General features: G+C 39.6%; 1 protein-coding gene across 2 annotated transcripts in view; it reads left to right on the top strand.

The window, feature by feature from the left end:
- GRIP1 (glutamate receptor interacting protein 1) overlaps positions 1-19,219 on the top strand; it is a 664,081-nt gene that overhangs the window by 243,119 nt on the left and 401,743 nt on the right. The gene's annotated exons all lie outside the window — the stretch shown is intronic.

The following is a 19,219-nucleotide window of genomic DNA, read 5'->3' as shown; positions in this document are numbered from 1 at the left end:
GTACACAAAGCAAGTCTCCGAGGTGCCTTGTCTCAATTCACAACTTGTCCTGATCTTCTGCAGAGGCTACAATTTCTCCAAATATGACTCCGCGTAAAGCAAGGAGCAGTGCGGAATGATTGGGGGGAGTCTGACCTATCACTCAAAATTATTAATAAATAATAATGGTGAAAAAGGGGTACTTTATTTCAGAGACTTTGCCGAGCAGTTGACATGTATTGACTCGTTTCGTTTCCACTGTGGTCAGTGTGATAGGTGCTATCACCAGGTGCTATAGCCCTGGTTTCACAGGTAAGGAAACTGAGGCTCTGCGAGGTTAAGGAACTTGGCAAGTAGGAAGTAAAGATGGATTTTATAGCACACTCCTTCCAAGGGCGATCCATGCCTCCTTGGTGTGAAATCTAGAAAGAGCTTGTATGTCTTGGAGATGGATCGACCTGGGTGCAGACTCCAGTACTGCTGTGTGACCTCAGCAAAGTTATTTGGCTTCTCTGAATCTCAGTTTTTAAAATTGCAAATGGAGAATGAAATATCTGTTTTGAAGTGTTGTATGTAAGGACACACAAAAAAGCATAAATTCTTAGCCGCTATAATTTTGAAATATTGTCCAGGGAGCCTGGTTGGGTCAACACACGACATTTTGAAAGGACCTTGAATAGTTCTGCCTTTAAGCTTGGGGTGACCGAGTCAACTCATTCTTTCTCTTATCATTCTTGAGAGAAATTGCTAATGTAAGATATCTTAAAGTCCTTGAAAATATCAATAACATTAACATAATGCTAATGTGAATAAATCAACATGAACTAATCAGCATTCCTGGAAAAACAGAGCCAAGTGTCACCTTGTAGAGGTAAAAGAGCAACTTACTGTGCATGTGTGAACCTGATTAGGTGGCCAGCTCTCAAGTGCTTGGTGGGAATGAGATTTAGAAGTTACTTCCTTGGAGAGAGAGTTGTAGGTGTGGTTCCTGAGGCCTGTGACCGGGGACCTGGGATGGGGGTGGGAGGGCAAGTGTTCAAACAAGCTAGACCTGCTCCCACCTGACACCCCCAATCACTTTCCATCAGAGCAAAGTTGCTTTGATTTATTTTATATATTGATGATTCCATATCAGATTTTGAAAAATAATTCTATTTTTTTTAAAGTTTAAAAATCACGCTTTGGAAAATATGCTGGCCTATATGACTTTAGAATATGATGGGGTGCCTGGGTGGCTCAGTTCGTTAAGCGTCTGCCTTCAGCGCAGGTCATGATCCCAGGGTTCCTGCATCGGGCCCCACATCAGGCTCCCTGCTCACCTGGGAGTCTGCTTCTCCCTCTCCCTCTGTCGCTCCCCCTGCTTGTGCTCTCTCTCTCTCTCTCTCTCTGTGTCGAATAAATAAATAAATAAAATCTTAAAAAAAAAAAAGTACTATTAACTAGTGGTGAAAAAAAAAGGTCATTTTTCCAGCCTACCACAGGGGTAGGGGGAGGTAGGAGGAAGCCCTTTCTGAAATGGTAATGATCTTTTAATTGGTGGCTAAATATCAGACCATTGGCACCTTTGCTGAATACCTCCATGGGCAAGAGCACTTTTATGAGGTGTTATAGGAGCAACCCCAAACAAAAATAGTTGGAACTGAGTTCTGAAGAAAAATGTTAATATAATTCTCATTGCAAAAGAAGGGAAAACTCATTATGTATAACAAAAGTCAGACTTTTAAAAAGTGGTGGAGGTAAATCACACTCCATTCCTTATCTGAAATGAGATCAGAGTTATGAATATATTTTGAAAATGTAAAAGCCGTGGGGACGTGAAGTGTTGTTTATTAATAATGTCAGTAATCTCCAAATCATATTATTTAAGGCCTGCACATCCATAGGCTAGGAAGTGGATGGTATGGCTGTACATTTTGAAGAGTGAACCCAATGTCAAGAATTCCAAGTATCAAGCCTATTAGGTTTCTTTGTTCTTTTTTTTTTTAAAAAAAAAAGATTTTATTTATTCATGAGAGATGAGAGAGAGAGAGAGGCAGAGACACAGGCAGAGGGAGAAGCAGGCTCCATGTAGGGAGCCCGACGTGGGACTTGATCCCTGGTCTCCAGGATCAGGCCCTGGGCTAAAGGCAGGCACCAAACTGCTGAGCCACCCGGACTGCCTGTCTTTTTTTTGTTCTTTAAGATTTTATTTATTCATTTGAGAGAGAGAGAGAGAAAGAGAGAGCACAAGCAGGGGTGGGGGGCAGAGGGAGAGGGAGAAGCAGGCTCCCCACTGAGCAGGGAGCCCAATGTGTGGCTCGATCCCAGGACCCTGGGGTCATGACCTGAGTTGAAGGCAGACACTTAACCGACTGAGCCACCCAGGCGTCCCTGTTTTGTTTTTTTTTGTTTTGTTTTGTTTTGTTTGTGGTTGTTTTTGAAGTATAGCCTTTGGTGATCTCTTTGACCTCATACTATCCCATATGGCGTTATCCATAATTGTGATGGTGCCGTCTACAATTCTCAAGGACTGTTTTGAATTTATTAAAGCCTATCGAAAAAGTGTTGTTGCATAGATGTTAAATAAGATGAAATATTGTCTCATCACAATATTATGTCATCCTGGAAAAGTGGTTGGTCCAGGGGGGACCCTGGGGCATAGCAGTGCCGATTCAGGGCAAGCCAAGTGCTCTGTGGGGATACTTCTGCTTCCCGGTCCAGGCTGAAGTGTTTGTCAGCGAAAGATCCATGGAAAGTCAGACATACTTTTTCCTTCTCAGCAGCCTCTGGCCACTAACAAGCACGGAGGAAACCAGGACTCTCAGCTCTGGGGAAACGGGACCCTGACACACTTATCCTGTACTCCGTCACATAAACAAGATACACTTTTAAGGAAAGGAATCTATTTTGAAGTTTAATACATTGGCAAAGGTTTGACTAGTTTTTCATCATCATTCCAACACAAGACATCAAAAGAGCCAGTTCTCGATATTGAAGGAGGACCAAAAAAGGAAAATGTGAGATGGAGAAGAGTGTCTTTCTCAAGCTTTGAAATTTGGTATTGTCATTCTTCCCGTGAAGATGAATCTGTGGATAGGAATTTAAATACATGAGTGTAGCAGACACTCCAGGTGGCCTCCAGGGCCCTTGCCTAGCATACCTTGTGAGATTCCCATCCTTCGAGTGTGGACAGGACCTATGACGTGCTTCCAACCAGTAGAACAGGGGAACGGTGACGGGATTTACGTGAGGACGTGCATGTAACTATGTGATTGTGTCACAGAAGATTGCCGTGTCTGTTTTCTGGGGCCTCCCAACCCCTCTCTCTCCTCTCCTTGCTCTCCTCTGCCTGTTTTGAGGAGGCAGGCAGCCACCTAGAGGACCTCCATGTGGGAAGGAACTGAAGGTAGCGCCTCCAAGCGGAAGCCAGTCACTAGCTGATGGGCAGCCAACAAGTGACACCCCTAGTCTTACATCTGCAAGGAATTTAATTTTGCCAACAACTTGCATGAGCTTGAACGGGGACCCTTTTCTTTTCAGATGAGAACCTAGCCACGTGCATGACAGTGTGGGAAGACCCTAAGCAGGGGAGCCAGCGAAGCCTTGCTACAACTCCCCACCCACAGAACCTATGAGACAGTAAACGTGTGTTATCCTGAGCCACTAAGTTTGGGTGATGCTCTTGTTTAACAACAGGTGCTGATACAATGAATGGAGATTTTTCTCTCTATCCAAAAACTTGCCTCCAGGAGGAGAGAGAGGAGTCCAGGCCATAGGCATTAAGCAAGCTGCTGATCATTTTGGAAAATATAAAATATATTTAGACTTTATATTGTCTATATATTGATTTCCCTCTACTCATACTTTTTAATGTGTTTTCAAAAAAAAAAAAAAAACAGGCCATTCCCTGTGAATATTTTGAAATGAGTCAAGCTGGTGGTGCAATCAATGTGAGAATTCTCTCCACCTTCACCCCAATTTTAATTTAGTGTAGTGGGATTTAAAGGTTTGAACTTGAAGGAAAATCATTCCTTCCTAACTTTTAAGGTTTTGTTGTTGTTGTTGTTGTTGTTGTTGTTGTTATTGTAGCTTGATAGAATTTAATTCATTGTTGTTGTTGTTGTTTCTTTTTAGTGGCTTTATTTTCATGGAACAGGCACAGGGCAGAGATTTCTCTGGATGACGTTTTAAATCTCCAACCCCAGTAGCTTTAGAAGTGGTAGGAGTAGTAGAACCAGGGGCTTAGATCCAATTACCATAAAATAACATTTTGCTAAGTTTACATTTCAATCAGCCTCATTCTCTGCAAGTACCCTGGGATCGTAAAAGCTCTGGATATTAGTGGAAGGTTTAATTCTTTAATTCCTAATCAAGATTTTTATTCCACAGCCACAGGATGCTTTTTCACATTTTGAGACATAGTCTTGGTCCTTGGAAAAGGGAAAAAAGGCATTTATGAGTCATCCAGAGGGCATGCTCATGACTTTATTACAACAGTAGCAGCAGAAGAGCGATGTGCTGGGTGCTGATTATGCAACAATTTTCACAGGCAGCCGGGGATGTAAGTGGTTGTATTTGTGCCCATTTTGCAGATGAGGAGACCGTGGGATAAAGATGGTAAAGGGCCTCCCTAAGGTCGCACATGGAGCGCTCGGAAGAGTAGAATGGTAAACCAGACGGATGCCAGAACCTCAGATCTTCCTATTATGAATCCTTACAAATAAAGATGGATGGAGGCATTTCTAGCCAGCTAGTGTCCCTGGGAGAGAAGTCCACCAGTGCCCTTTGAACTCAGTAGTGTGATCATACATGTTATACGCAGACTCTGTGTTTAGCTTCTTCTGCGTTGTATGGAAAGCCACACGGAGAAAGGCAGTCATTTAATGATAAAAAATCTTGTTCAGTGATTTATTGAAGCAAAAATTGTTATCACGTGAGCAACATTCACTCATGAAGTCACCCCTTTAAAGTTTGTCCCAAGGAGAACATGCCTCCTGTATTTACACTCTACCCTTGTCTCTAGACCTTTGCATTCAGCCTCTCTTCCTTTTTAAGAGATCCACAAATATATGTGGTTACCGATGACTCTTCTTGACAGTGAAGAATAATGTAAACTGAAAATCTTGCCAAAAACTCCTGAGTGTCATGAGGCTGCTGAGGGGATGTGGATACCGGCTCAGGTCTAAAGATAGACTTGGACTAGTTAAAAATTGAAGATGAAGAATAGACAATAGTGGTAATGTGGGCACTTCTAAAAAGAACGATTTGTGTACCAAGGGATTGAGAGAGGCCTTTGGGAGAATTAGTAAAGACCTTAAAAACTTTTACGAAAAAAAATGACCTTTCTTCAGGGGCGCCAGGGTGGCGCAGTCGATTGAGCATCCGACTCTTGATTTCAGCTCAGATCATGATCTCAGGGCTGTGAGCCCTGGGTGTGGAGCCTGCTTGAGATTCTCTTTCTCCTTTTCCCTGTGCCAACCACCTCCAACCCCCCAAGTCTACTCCCTGCTCAGGTGCTCTTTCTCTCTCTCTCATTCTCTCTCTCTCAAAAAAAAGACTCCTTTTCCAGGCTGGGCTGTGAAAGGCCAATTTGAAGTGAAGGGTGTTAAATTTTGCTCTCATATAATGTTGTGCTGTCATACAAATTTCCAGTACAGATTTTAAATTACGTACCCTCCCAAAACAATAAAAGTCAATACTTGACACTTTTTTTTTTTTTTTGGTTCATTTTTCTAGCCTTCTTGCTTCTGCTCTAGACTATGAAATTTAGCTTCTGTTTTAAGTGGGCTCTCTTTGGGTGGCCTTTCCTTGGTACCAATTATCCTTGAATAATGAGTCCCCTTGTGCTTCCTGTAGACAAAGCACAGTTATTTTATTCTGATTAATTGAAGGAGAAACTGGACAACCGCTTGTCGAGATTATGCAAAGGGGATTCAGTTGTGGGGGGGCGGGCGGGGAGGTGGTGTCTGGACTCCATGACCTTTAAGGCCTCTTGCAATGCCAACGCCTTATGAAAATCCCCTGAGGTTCATCAAAAAAGAAAGACTCAGTAAAACCCAGAGGCACGCAATAACTGCTTGCTGCCATTCATACGAGGCAGTCTTTGTATTGTAGAGGCCTTACCTGGGCCTGGAGCTTCAACAGCTCCCAGGCCGTGTCTCGATTCATCTTTCTGTTCACTATCTTGCATTCCCTTCTTGGAACCCCAAAACATCCTCTTTGAGAGCACCTTTCAACCAGTAACTCTTGCTTCTTTACTTCCCACTTTGGGAAGTGAATGTGAGTATAGCTCATCTTTTGGCTGATGATTAAAATACCTTATTCTTGAATCTCAGTGTTTTTTAGGAACTGTGCCCCACCCACTTTTTTTAAAATCCTGGCAGACTCAGGGGACCTCTGCCATGGTTACATTATGGAAATCATTGCTAATGTTATTAACATTTGCAAACTTGTCAGGCTTGCATACAGAATGAACCATTAGGTTCTTAGGACAGCTTCGTCTACTCTCCTGGAAAGGACAGACCCCTCAGCAGAATGAGAACTGGTTATACCTGGGAATTATCAGACTCCCGGTTTCAGAGTGAAGGATGGCCTTGCATTTTTTTGTTTACATATTGTCCAACTGATGAGAAATTTAGTTCACACGTGGCTGTAAAAAGCACGAGAAGGCCAGGCAAGGAGGGAGGCTCATGTTGTCTCCCCCAAATCCTTCTTTTAGAGCTCTTTCCCATGATGGATTCATGAGGGCTGTAAATAACTTAGTACCGTGATTCTCAGATATAGGGAAGCATTTGTTCAGAGAGATGGTTACCTAGTATTGAGGTGCTGCTTCCCCAGGAAATAGCCGATTTCTGCTGCTGTTGCTTCTAAACATCTTTTTTTTTTTTTTTTTTTTTTTTTTTTTTTGGTGGGAGGGTCAAAGTACACAATCTTAATTTGTCTGCTGGCCAGATAGATGTATGTGGTTGTTAGGTGCCAGAGTGTTTACTAAATACTGATGAAGGGGAAAAAAATGAATCTTAATGGAGGTATAATTTTCTTATAAACCAATACTTTAGCAAGAGAAGCTTTAAATGATCATTGATCATTTTTATTGTGAAAACGTTAATGTGCAAAGCACTTTACTAGACATTATTGGGTAATTAACCAAATAGAAATCAAGAGGTCTCCATCTTCAAGGAATTTTAATCACCCCAAACAAAAACAAAGGCAGCAACTTGAGAACCATTTACCAACACCTACCAAATAACACATAATTGTAAAAAAAAAACAAGTCTTTGCCATGCTCTCTTAGTTTCCTGGGAAATTATATATTCATGATATTTACATATCTGAGGGTATATAATCAAATAGTTGTAGAATTTTAGAGCTACCAAACACATAAACCATTGTATTGTTCAGTCCTCTCATTTTACAGATGAGGAAACAAGTTTAGAGAGGTGAAGTCATTTGCCCAAGGTCATGCAATTGGTTGGCAGGTTCTGCTGGAACTAGTAACCAGATCTATTTTGAAGAAGAGACCTCTTTTTTGCATGACTAGTTTTGGTTTTCTAAATGAAATGGCATGCTGACCTTTGGATCCTTTCATAGATATGCTGGAAAAGTGGAAGGTTTTATTAGCCACAAAGCATTATGGGTGAAACTAAGAACACAGTTATGTTGCAGTATTGCTTCTGGGCTTTTGTTATGTCACTTACAGTCAAATTAATTTCTTCCTAGACCACCTACATGTTTCTACTGCGTGATGCTTTCTGAATACCAAGTATTTGAAAAGAAAAGGAGACACATTAATTAGATGCTGTGCACATATACATAAAAGACAGAAGTGACACAATCACTTAGTCACTGTTCTATCTCTTGTGCAAGGTAAAAAATGCTCATCATCCAGGAGTTCTTCCAGGGATGAATGTGGTTGGCCAAGGATGTGGTGGTTCACAACCCCTCTTGGGCCACAGTGGATTGCAGCAGAGCCTCCACTTTTTGTTTCTTGATGGAATGTACATGGAAGTTCCCCTCATTTCAATGGGGATCCATGTCCCATATTCCATTTTACTCATTTCCGTGAGAAGTCATCTACTTCCAGAAGACTACTTTGGAAGGAGGATGGTGGTAATCATCTCAGTAGTTTATTTGTTTTTACCATAATTGCTCTGTGAAGCAAACAATCTAAGAATTATATAGTGTAATTACTTAAAGGAAACATTTGAAAAGTTGATTACTTAACATTTAAAAATATTGATGTTTCTTACTACAATTCAACGTAATTACCACTTTATGCTATACATTGCTCTAGTTGATTTTTCTACAGACTTTCACCAGCCAGGTTCATTGACAAAGGATTACATTTGTAATCACTGAATTTAAAATTTAAATTTATATCATAATTTAAAATCACTCAAAAGCAGTTTTGTTATATACACGACAGTTTGAATATTACCTACAAAAACCAGAAGTCTAATGGAGGCAGATGTGGTGACTGAGGTAGCCAAGCCTCGGGCTTCCTCTACCAATCCATCTGGAAACAGTTTGCCGACAAAAAATTTAAAGTAAAAATTTATTCTTTCCAATGCAGTAAACTAAATCTGTGTAAAAGACATTTAACTAAATTGGTAGCATTTATATTTCTGAAATTACTAAAGCTTTAAATTACACTAAGAGTTTTGAGAAACCCTTTGTGAGGATGTGGAACAAATAATAGAGGATCGAGGCTCCTGTGTGTTTTTATTCAAAAATGATTCTGTATAATAGGGTAGATAGTGGTAGTAACATCTTTAATGATTTAGCTTCGAGGCAGTGGCACCAAAGTGGACTAGTTGTCATTTATATTCTTCACTACCACACTTACAATAAAAACAAAAAACAGGAGTTAAGAGTGTCCTTCTTATTTTATTTTATTTTTTAAAATATATTTTATTTATTTATTCATGAGAGACACAGAGAGAGAGGCAGAGACATAGGCAGATGGAGAAGCAGGCTCCGTGCAGGAAGCCTGATGTGGGACTTGATCCCGGGACTCCAGGATCACGCCCTGAGCCAAAGGGAGACGCTCAACCACTGAGCCACCCAGGCGTCCCTCTTTTTTTATTTTTAAAGCTGTATTATTTTAGAGAAAGAGAGCACACACATGCACAAGTGGAGGGGAGGGGCAGGGGAAGAAGGAGAGAGAATCCCAAGCGGACTCCCCACTGAGTGCAGAGCCCCACATTGGGCTTGATCTCAGGACCCTGAGATCAGGACCTGAGCTGAAGTCAAGAGTCTGTTGCTTAACCCACTGAATCACCCTGGTGCCCCTCACTTGAGAATGTCTTTGAGTAGATAGTAAACATAATTTTAATATTCTATGTTATGAAATGAGAAGTACTTTTAGAGCCCTTCTGTTGCATACCAGAATTTTATGGTCATGCAGTTGAGAAATGTGTAATTTTAGCTTGGTGTTTCTCAGACTCTTGGATAAAATTCTATTTTCTGAAGAAGGGATGTTTGAGGAATAAGATCTTGTAAATATTGCTTCAATTACTTCTTGCTTCCAAGATCTAGTGCCAAAAATAAATAAATTAATTAAAAAAAAACAAGATCTAGTGCCTTTCATAGGTTAAGATGTTATTAACCTATTGCAGAATTATTGCAGAGTTTCATTCATTTTTAAGACTGAATACTATTACATTGTACATATAGATTGCATTTTCTTTTTCCATTCACCCATCAGTGGACATTTATTTATTTATTTATTTTTAAAAGATTTTATTTATTTATTCATGAGAGACACAGAGAGAGAGCAGAGACACAAGCAGAGGGAGAAGCAGGCTCCTTGCAGGGAGCCTGATACAGGACTCGATCCCAGGACCCTGGGATCACGACCTGAGCCAAAGGTGGACGCTCGGCTGCTGAGCCACCCAGGCATCCCCATCAGTGGACATTTAGATGGTTTCCATATCTTGGCTGCAGTGAATATACTAATACCTCTTTGACATCTTCATTTCAGTTCTTTTGGATAAAGACCCAGAAGTGGAATTGCTGGAAGGGATCGTAGGGTAGTTTTATTTTTTATTTTTTTGAGGAACTTCCATACTATTTTCCATAGCAGCAGCACTATTTTTCATTCCTACCAAGTTTTAGTTATGCAAGATGAATAAGGTGTGGAGATTGTGTAACATTGTGCATCTAGTTAACAATACTGTATTGGGCATTTAAACAATCTATTAAGAGTGTAGATTACATGGTAAGTGCTTTTACCACAGTAAAAGAAAAATCAAGAAATTTAAAAAGTTAATATAAACCCTACAGCTGGGGCAGCCCAGTTGGCTCAGCGGTTTAGCGCCACCTTTAGCCCAGGGCGTGATCCTGAAAACCTGGGATAGAGTCCCATGTCAGTCTCCCTGCATGGAGCCTGCTTCTCCCTCTGCCTGTGTCTCTGCTTCTCTCTCTCTCTCTCTCTCTCTCTCTCTGTATCTTCATGAAGAAATAAATAAAATCTTAAAAAAAAAAAAAGAGAGATTGATACTTTTAAAAAATAAATAAATAAGCTCTACAGCTTTCTAGTAGAGAATATAAAAGTTGACAACCTTAATCATGAAGCAAATGATATCACACTATTTAATGAGCTCAAGTTGCTAAGATCTAGTTTTTGCCTTATTCCTAATGTTTTCAGGGTTCTGTAAGAAGCTCAAAGTCTTTACCATCAGAATTCTTGTTTCTTCTCATGCAGAAAATTTGCACTAATCTAGGATAAAAATAAGGCTGTTGATGTTGGAATGTTATCTGAAAATCCTAATCCATGTCCAATATAAGGTTTTCAGGCTACATTTTAAAATAGTAGCCTCAAGTTTTGGTGTGTACTTAAAATATACCAGCAAGATTTGTTGTAAGAGCAAGGCATTTGAGGAGTCATACAAGTTTGGTTTTAAATACTGACTCCAAAAAAACAAAAAAACAAAAAAATTTTAAAAAATTAAAATACTGAATCCACAATTTATTGTTTAATTGGTAAATTTATAAATATCAGCACCTATCAAATGAAAGTATTACACCTATGTCACTAGGTTGTTGTACAAAGAAATGAAATTCCAGTAGTATAGTCAATACACAGGAACTGAGTGCCCACTAGAGGCCAAAGCTCTACGCTAGGTACCAGGGAAACAAAAATGAATAGAATACTTCTGGCTCTTTGCTAAACAGACCTTGAGATCCGCCCCAAGGGAAACCAGATTATCTCAGTTACACAGAGAATAATAATGCTGTAATTAAGTAAGTGAGGGAAGGCAAATTGGTTATTCTCCACTACTTATCCACCCATTCTTTAGTAATAGAAACATTCATGTTTTTGCTAGACTTCTGGCCACCCAACTAGGAAACCCCATTTCCCTCCCTTGATTAGTAAGGAGTGGCCATATAACAATGTTATCCAGTGGAAGTAACGGACAACTTACTGCTTTTGCTCTTAAAAGGAAACTTTACTATTTTTCCTCTTTCTTCAAGCTTACGCTTGGCTGTAGTGGTGATGAATCACACTCATGAGTATAAGGACAACACTTCAAAGTATAGCATATCAGACAGAAGGAACCCAGATCCTTGGATGACTGTATAGCAGCACCACCTACTCTCTCCCAATCTCCACCTGCCGGATTACCAGCTCAGACCTCAACGTGAGAAAGAAATATATACCTTTCATTTTGTTTAAGCACATTTACTGAATTGTTAAAGCACCTGAACCATGATCCTAACTAGTAGGGTAAGCTCACAGTGCTGTAACTCACAAACCTAGACCCCTTGAAAGAGATGGGGGAAGTGAACATCCTCCGACAGGGCTTTCTGTAGGAGGAAGTCCCTGACCTGCATTTTGAAAAGTCATCGTGATTTGGGGAAACCTCCTCCTCGGGTAATTGTGACACTGCCCTCTTAAGAACCCCTCCCCATGAGAGTCAGTGATGTGATGCCTTATAATGAGATTTGGCTTTTCCTTTGTTAGTAATCCAATAGAAGATAGAATTAAAAAAAAAAAAAGGAAGGAAGGAAGGAAGGAAGGAAGGAAGGAAGGAAGGAAGGAAGGAAGGAAGGAGAAAGAAGAAAGAGAAAGAAAGAAAGAAAGAAAGAAAGAAAGAAAGAAAGAAAGAAAGAAAGAAAGAAAGAAAGAAAGAAAGAAGAAGGAATTCAATAGTAATTGCCTCACTCTTTAGACAAATTTATATGGAACACTTACTATCTACACATGTAAATAAAGAAAATAAGTATCCAATATAGGTCTTAGGTCCTTCTTACTCATCTTCTTTATTTACCTTTTCTATAAACTATCTCATTCCCCCCTATCCAGCATATAAGCTTTATTAAGATAATTATTGTCTGCTTTTTGTTTGTCTGTTTGTTTGTTTTATGGCATCACTCGTACTTGATGCAGCCAGTCACATAGTAAGCATTCAATAAATTCTTTGTTGAGAGAAGCAATAAATAAAGGGAAAACTTCATGCTTTGACATTCAGCCTACAACAGTAGAAAGGACAGTGTGGCCTTGTATTCCCAGTTAAGAAAGCAGATGAGAAGCCTGTTAGGGCAGCTATGATAGTGTGAAGGAATACAGTCTGCAAGTTAGACTTTGGCAGTCATTATTGCACAAAAGTAACTGAATTTTATTTCCTCAATAATGCATTACAAAAAAAAGGTACTTGAGTATCCTCATCCAGAGGTGGGCTTTGAACAATTCAATTTTAACTACACACTAAAATAACTACATCACTGCTTGAGAGTTTGAAGTCAACTGGGACACTGCTTACGGAAAGAAATTTACTCAGTGATGCACCAGTGATATAAAAGAATAAGTCAATATGGATGTGGATAATTAACTTGCATTGCCCTGTAGGATTACGTGCAAATCATGACTAATGCTAACATCTTGGGCTCTACAGGATAAAGCTTCCCTACTGGTGAATAGCATATAGTACAACTTTAAAGAAAGTTGACTTTAGTTCATATGTCAGTTTTAGTGATTGATTAGTCAAAGAAATTTTTACCAGTGAAAGACCTACATCAATAATTTGCCTTTCCAAGAACTTGTAATTGGAAGTTGGTACTGTGTAATAAGTTTTTAAAAGATTTATTTATTTATTAGTAAATAAATAGTAGTAAATAGTCCTTCTATTTAGTAGAAGGAGAGGGAGAGAATCTCAATCCGACTTCCTGCTGAGCATGAGCTTAACATGGGACTTGATCCCACCACCCTGAGATCATGACCTGAGCCGAAATCAAGAGTCAGATGCTTGACCGACTGAGCCACTCAGGTGCTCCTAAACTAATTTTTAAACTGAATAAACAAGGATTGAACAGAAGGTTCTCACATACAGGATTTTGGCATCAAAATGATGAAGTATATTATGAGGGTTTTTACCCCCCTACATATTTTTGTCTTGTATCTTTATTATATTTACTGAGTAACTGATAAAGGAATTGGCAGTATTACAAAACTAAACATGTTTAAGTAAAGAGGGTTTCATACAGGTAAATACTGATCCATAAGAAACTACCCAGCACTCTATAGCTTAGTCTTCATTGAGTTTCCCAAATCCCCATGTAATCTGATGGTTTCTTCAATGGATGTATTTTCCTGCTTTCATTGAAATTGATACAAGCTGTTGAAAGAAACTTGCCATTAAGAAATGAACGTGACATCAAGTCAGTAAAGAAATTTGAATGCAGAAAAAAAAGATATTTGCTATTCTTAGTGGTTTTTTTTCCCTCAATAATTCTTAATTGGGCCTCTAATTTGGCTCTGTTTGATCACTAATTATTTGTGTTGTTTATTAAAAACAGTATAGAGCCACCTGCTCAAACAGTAATACATGCAGCTTAAGTTTGCTAGTCTGCAGATTCACAAATAAACTAAGCTAATTCATCCATCTGTGAAATATTTCAAGGTCGGCCATCCATTGGCTACCAGATTTTGAGTTAAAAAGACAGTGGAGGACAGTGCTTATAGTTTGATAATGTTTGCTTACTAAGCGTGAAATGAAATTTAACTGTAGCATGTCTGCATTTGTAAATTTATTGTAGTTGTTTACACTTCTTGCAAAATGAAATGTCAGGCAGTCATTCTGAGTTCCCAAATATATCGGGCTTCAAAGGGCTTGAAGAACTGAGATGGGGACACCTGGGTGGCTCAGCGGTTGAGCATCTGCCTTCAGCCCAGGGCGTGATCCTGGAGTCCTGGGATCGAGTCCCACGTCAGGCTCCCTGCATGGAGCCTGCTTCTTTCTCCCTCTGCCTCTCTCTGTCTCTCATGAATAAATAAATAAAATATTAAAAAAAAAAAGAACTGAGATGATTTTTTTCAGTTTTTAAAGATATTTTCTATTTTTCCACCATGTAAAATTAATTAATATATTCAGTCAAGACTATGTGTGGTGTGAGCATATGAGAGTTAAAACTCAAAGCAAAAATTGCTTCCAAATTTGATTTAAAAATTTTTTTTTTATTATTATTTATTATAGTCAGAGAGAGAGAGAGAGAGAGGCAGAGACACAGGCAGAGGGAGAAGCAGGCTCCATGCACCGGGAGCCCGACGTGGGACTCGATCCCGGGTCTCCAGGATCGCGCCCTGGGCCAAAGGCAGGCGCCAAACCGCTGCGCCACCCAGGGATCCCTGCTTCCAAATTTGAAATGCTGAATGGGCCACCTGAATATTATAGAGGTTTGAAAAACATGGAAAGTATCACAATTCATATTTTCCCTGAAGATATATCGTAGATAGAAAGATCTAGATTAGAAAGTCTCTTTTAGCTGCAAGCGGTTATTATTTTTGTGTGGCTAGATGCTTTCAAGCGATGGTGGAAAAAATAGTGCTGATTATGAAGTTCTTTTAGATAATTGTGAGACTTCACATGATTTATTTAAACTCCTTACTGGTGATTCTGAACAATGTACTACCTCATGGTTCTATTGCCTGGGAATTCATTCATACTTCTTCATGTCTCCACCGCCCCTCCACTTCCCCCCCCCCCCATTGTCCTTCCAGGCTACTAGACAGCAAGAAAAATCTATTTTTAAATGGCACACACTTATTATTTGTTTATGTTTCTTGGTTGGTTGATTTATTTTACCAAAGCACTGCATTTCAAAAGCTTAAGGTTTTTATTATTATTATTATTATTACTGATTCATTTGGCTATAGAAACATTTGCTTGGTATTTAAATTAGTTTCCTATAGTCTCACTTCTTTTTCGAGTTGTGATGACTAATCTAATTTAAATTTCTCTTCTTTTCCTTCCTCTAAATGCTTTGCCATATGATTTATCTTACCTTCTTAACCTTTTCCTCTTAAAGCCATTTCCAAGGCCCCAGTTCTTGCTGTCACTTACGGGCACACTTGCCTCTGGTTTGCTATCAAAGAATCTATGAGTTGTTGATATTTTAGAAGCTCCTTATCTAATTTTGATTAAATTATATTCTTGCCTCTCTTCTTTACTCTTATTATTGAACTTCAACTGGTTCATTCGTTTGTGCATTTATTCAGTCAATTGTTTCCCCACACACATGCTGCATGCTGGATATTCAGTAACCAGTGGGTGTGCCAGGAGATGGGGAGACTTCCAACCCATCTTTCCACTTGATACTAAGTTTAGTGGCAAGTGTAGTGAAAAGTTAAAACCATTAGCTTGAAAGGGCTTTGGGAATGTCTAAAGCTTTAAAGAATCATTTATTCACTCTATGAAATGTGTTTAGCACCTATGACATGCTAGCTGCTTAATCCACACCAGCTCTGACCAACCTTTAGATCTGGTCTTATTTCTTGTCTTTGCTGGCAGATTCTAATGTGCAACATATATTTTAGGAAGGAAACTTTAAAGACCCTTGTGGAATTCAAATAGTATGTTAAAATAAACCATGAAAAAAATAAAATAAACCATGAACAATATGTGCTTACACTAAATCTGATTCATTCGTTCATTCATTCTTCATTCACCAAGTGCTTATTATTTCTCTATATTGCTAGGCATTTTCTTGGGCCAGTTACAACAGTGTGCATGAGGGTAAAGGTCCCAACTCTCAGGGAGGTCATATTCTAGAAGAGAAGAAACAGCTAACATACAAGCAAGCACATTATCAAAGCAAGTAATTTCTGACAGTGGGACATGACAAGGATATATGCAAAGTGACTGTGGGGGCTGTATTATTATGGAGGCATCTGGAAAGCCCTCACCAGAAGGAGGCAAAGTTTAAGCTGAGACCTAAATAATACGACAAAGATCCATCTATGCAAAAGTCTGGGGGCAGTACATTTGGTGCAGAGTGAACAGGAAGGACAAAGTCTCAGAGCTTGACAAGGACAAGAAGAAGGTCACTGTGGGGAGTAATAGGAGAAGAAGCTAAAGAGGGAAGCAGAGACCGGCTACAGTTGGCTCTTAAAGGCCCTGATAAGGATTGTGGAACATACAGAACTCATCACGGAGCGAAAGGCGGGGAAATGACATTACCTGAAGTAGGTTTAATACAATCCCTCTGATTGATGTATGGAAAATAGAATGAGAGTAGAAATAGGGTGCTTAGTTAGAAGGAAAACTGGCTGGCTTTGGGGGTAGCAGTGGAGCATAAAAAAGTGGGTAGATTAGGGATTTATTTTGGAGGTATAGCCAATAAATGGGATGTGGGTAGTCTTAAAGGAAAAGAATCATGGATAGACTCTTTTTTTTTTTTTAAATGGGACAATTGTAAGGATAATGCTATTTACTGACATGGGAAGTATGGTGGGAGTTACAGGTTTGAGGACTGTGCTGGAGTTTCTGACCTGGTTATCCTGGAGAGGCCTGTTGTGCAATCTTAATAGGAAGCTGGAAGTGGTTGTATGAACCTGGAGCTCAGTAGGGGGATCAGGGTATTGGGTGAGAATGTAAATGAAATAGCATTCTTTCACTTAAATACAGAGTAACAATGATAAATTAGACTATGATACTTCTCTATGCCTGTCTACCCTCCTGTCTTCTCCAGCAATGAATACTTACAAGGCATAATGTACTACATAATGTGCAGTGTGCCCACTTGTGAAATAATAAGTGCATGAAAAACTTGGTAGAGGCAAATGTTGGATATTATGCCCATTTGTAAAACTAATCTGGATATTTTGAAAGGCTTCTCAATAAACTCAATACTTCATGTCATTCTTGTTGAAAAAACCAATCCAGCTGTTCATGCTCTTTTTCTCAGGTATATTGAATCATTATACAAAGACAGAATAATAGAGGTTAGAGTTGGTCAACTGAAGATAACTCTCCAATTTCCAGTCTTTTCCTGATAACATTTTACATTTTGTTCTCATCATGAGACTAGATTTCCTGACATGAGACAATTCATTACAGTCAGTGAAACTTAAATTAGCTAGACCAGGGTTTCTTTCTTCGGTTTGGCCTTTGGGCTACACGGATTATTGGATTATTCTCCCATAATCCAAGATTCTGGAAACATCCAATTTCAAAAACATATACCAAGAGTTAAAAATAAATATAGCATAGGGAAAGGCAGAAATGGGGTTTTCAATGCCCAAAGAAACTAAGGAGTTGAGTTTTATCCAACTTTATCCAAGAGTTAAGGACAAACCTAATTTGGATTTTCTAACAAGTAGCCATTACTCACCCTCAAACTAAACAGAATCTTTCACATCCTGATCTCGGTTTCTGGAGGATCCAGCTGGAATCCTCTTCATGTGTGTCAAGTTGCACGTTTTTGGAACAACAGGAACAGTGGTCTGTGCTGGCCACCTTCTGGGACTGTTTCCTAGATATTTCCTACATGGTCACTAGTCTACTTTCTGAGGCTCCCCTGGTGTGTATTTGGGCCCACTCAATACCTGGGGCTGGGTGCTCAAGTGGCTGCAAATAGAATTTAAATATTTAAATCTGTTTTGGCTACTGTTGTTATCATTGGTTCACTTACTGAAAAGAGCCTAACAGGCAAAAAAATAGCAAAAAGAGTTAAAAGTTGTAAGTATGCAAATGGAACAGAATTGCAGTTCGGATAATGCTATTTTGTATAATGCTTTTTTCTTTCTTCCATCCATCCCATCTTTATTTTTTTTTATTTTTTTTTATTATTTTTTAATTTATTTATGATAGGCACACAGAGAGAGAAAGAGGCAGAGACACAGGCAGAGGGAGAAGCAGGCTCCATGCACCGGGAGCCCGATGTGGGACTCGATCCCGGGTCTCCAGGATCGCGCCCTGGGCCAAAGGCAGGCACCAAACCGCTGCGCCACCCAGGGATCCCCCATCCCCTCTTTAAACAGTTACCCATCTACTGTGGGTTCAGTGAGACCAAAGACCTTCAAATCAATAAAATATCGCTCCCAGTCTAGTCAGAAAGATAGATTTAAAAAACAAAACAAAACAAAACAAAAAAAAAAACAAAACAAAACAAACCCAACCCAATCATGTGTAATCCAGCATGAGCTGCACCAGACACGTCTGCAGCTGCATTATGAGCCACTCCCCAAGTCTGCTGCTTTACAGCAACAGTCCTCTCTAGTCTCCCACAAACCGGTCTGCAGGGAGTTTGCATTTGGGCTAACCAAGGCTGGCCTCAGCCCGGCAGCTCTGCTTCAGCCTGCAAGACATATGGGTTTGGCTTCAGGCTGTCGGTTTAGCTCTGCTTCATCTGTCTCATTCAGGTCCATCTCCACTTAAAGGAACAGTGGCTTTTTGGGTGTGGTCTCTTGGAGCATCCCAGCCCCATCTTCTGTCTTCCTTGCCTCCTCTCACTCTCCTATCTTCTCTGTGACCTGTTAGCACAGTGGGACAGAGCACGGCTCTACTTCCACTGTATGATAGCTCTCCCACCCTTAGCAATCTTAAGTAAATCTTGTCTCTTTAGCCATCATTCAGTCAATTCTTCATTCATGCCTTTGTTCAGTCTTCATTCCATCTGTCCACTCATCAGACATTGAGCGTGTAACAAGCTCTCCCAGCTGAGGCTACAAAGGTGACAAGGAACCAGCACTACATTTAGTCAGTGGTCTCAACATGTTTTGTCTTAAGGGAATTTGAAAAACAAATGCATTCCCATCTCAGATTTGTAACTTCACGTCTAAAGTTTCTCAACGTACTTGTCAGTTATATATTTGCAAAATACGTAATTTCTAGCATGTTGTACATTTTAAATAAATCCCTTAGATCATTCATTTGAGTATATACAGTGAATCTAGATAGCTGCAATTTTATCTTATAATCATCATTTAAAAAATAGTGTTAGTAGAATAACTCTTGAGAGGCAGCATAGCATGATGATTAAG

Source organism: Canis aureus, chromosome 11, assembly GCF_053574225.1.
Source record: "Canis aureus isolate CA01 chromosome 11, VMU_Caureus_v.1.0, whole genome shotgun sequence".
Taxonomy (NCBI): Eukaryota; Metazoa; Chordata; class Mammalia; order Carnivora; family Canidae; genus Canis; species Canis aureus.
Note: the sequence above shows the minus strand (reverse complement) of the source record. Positions and strands in the feature narration are given on the sequence as shown.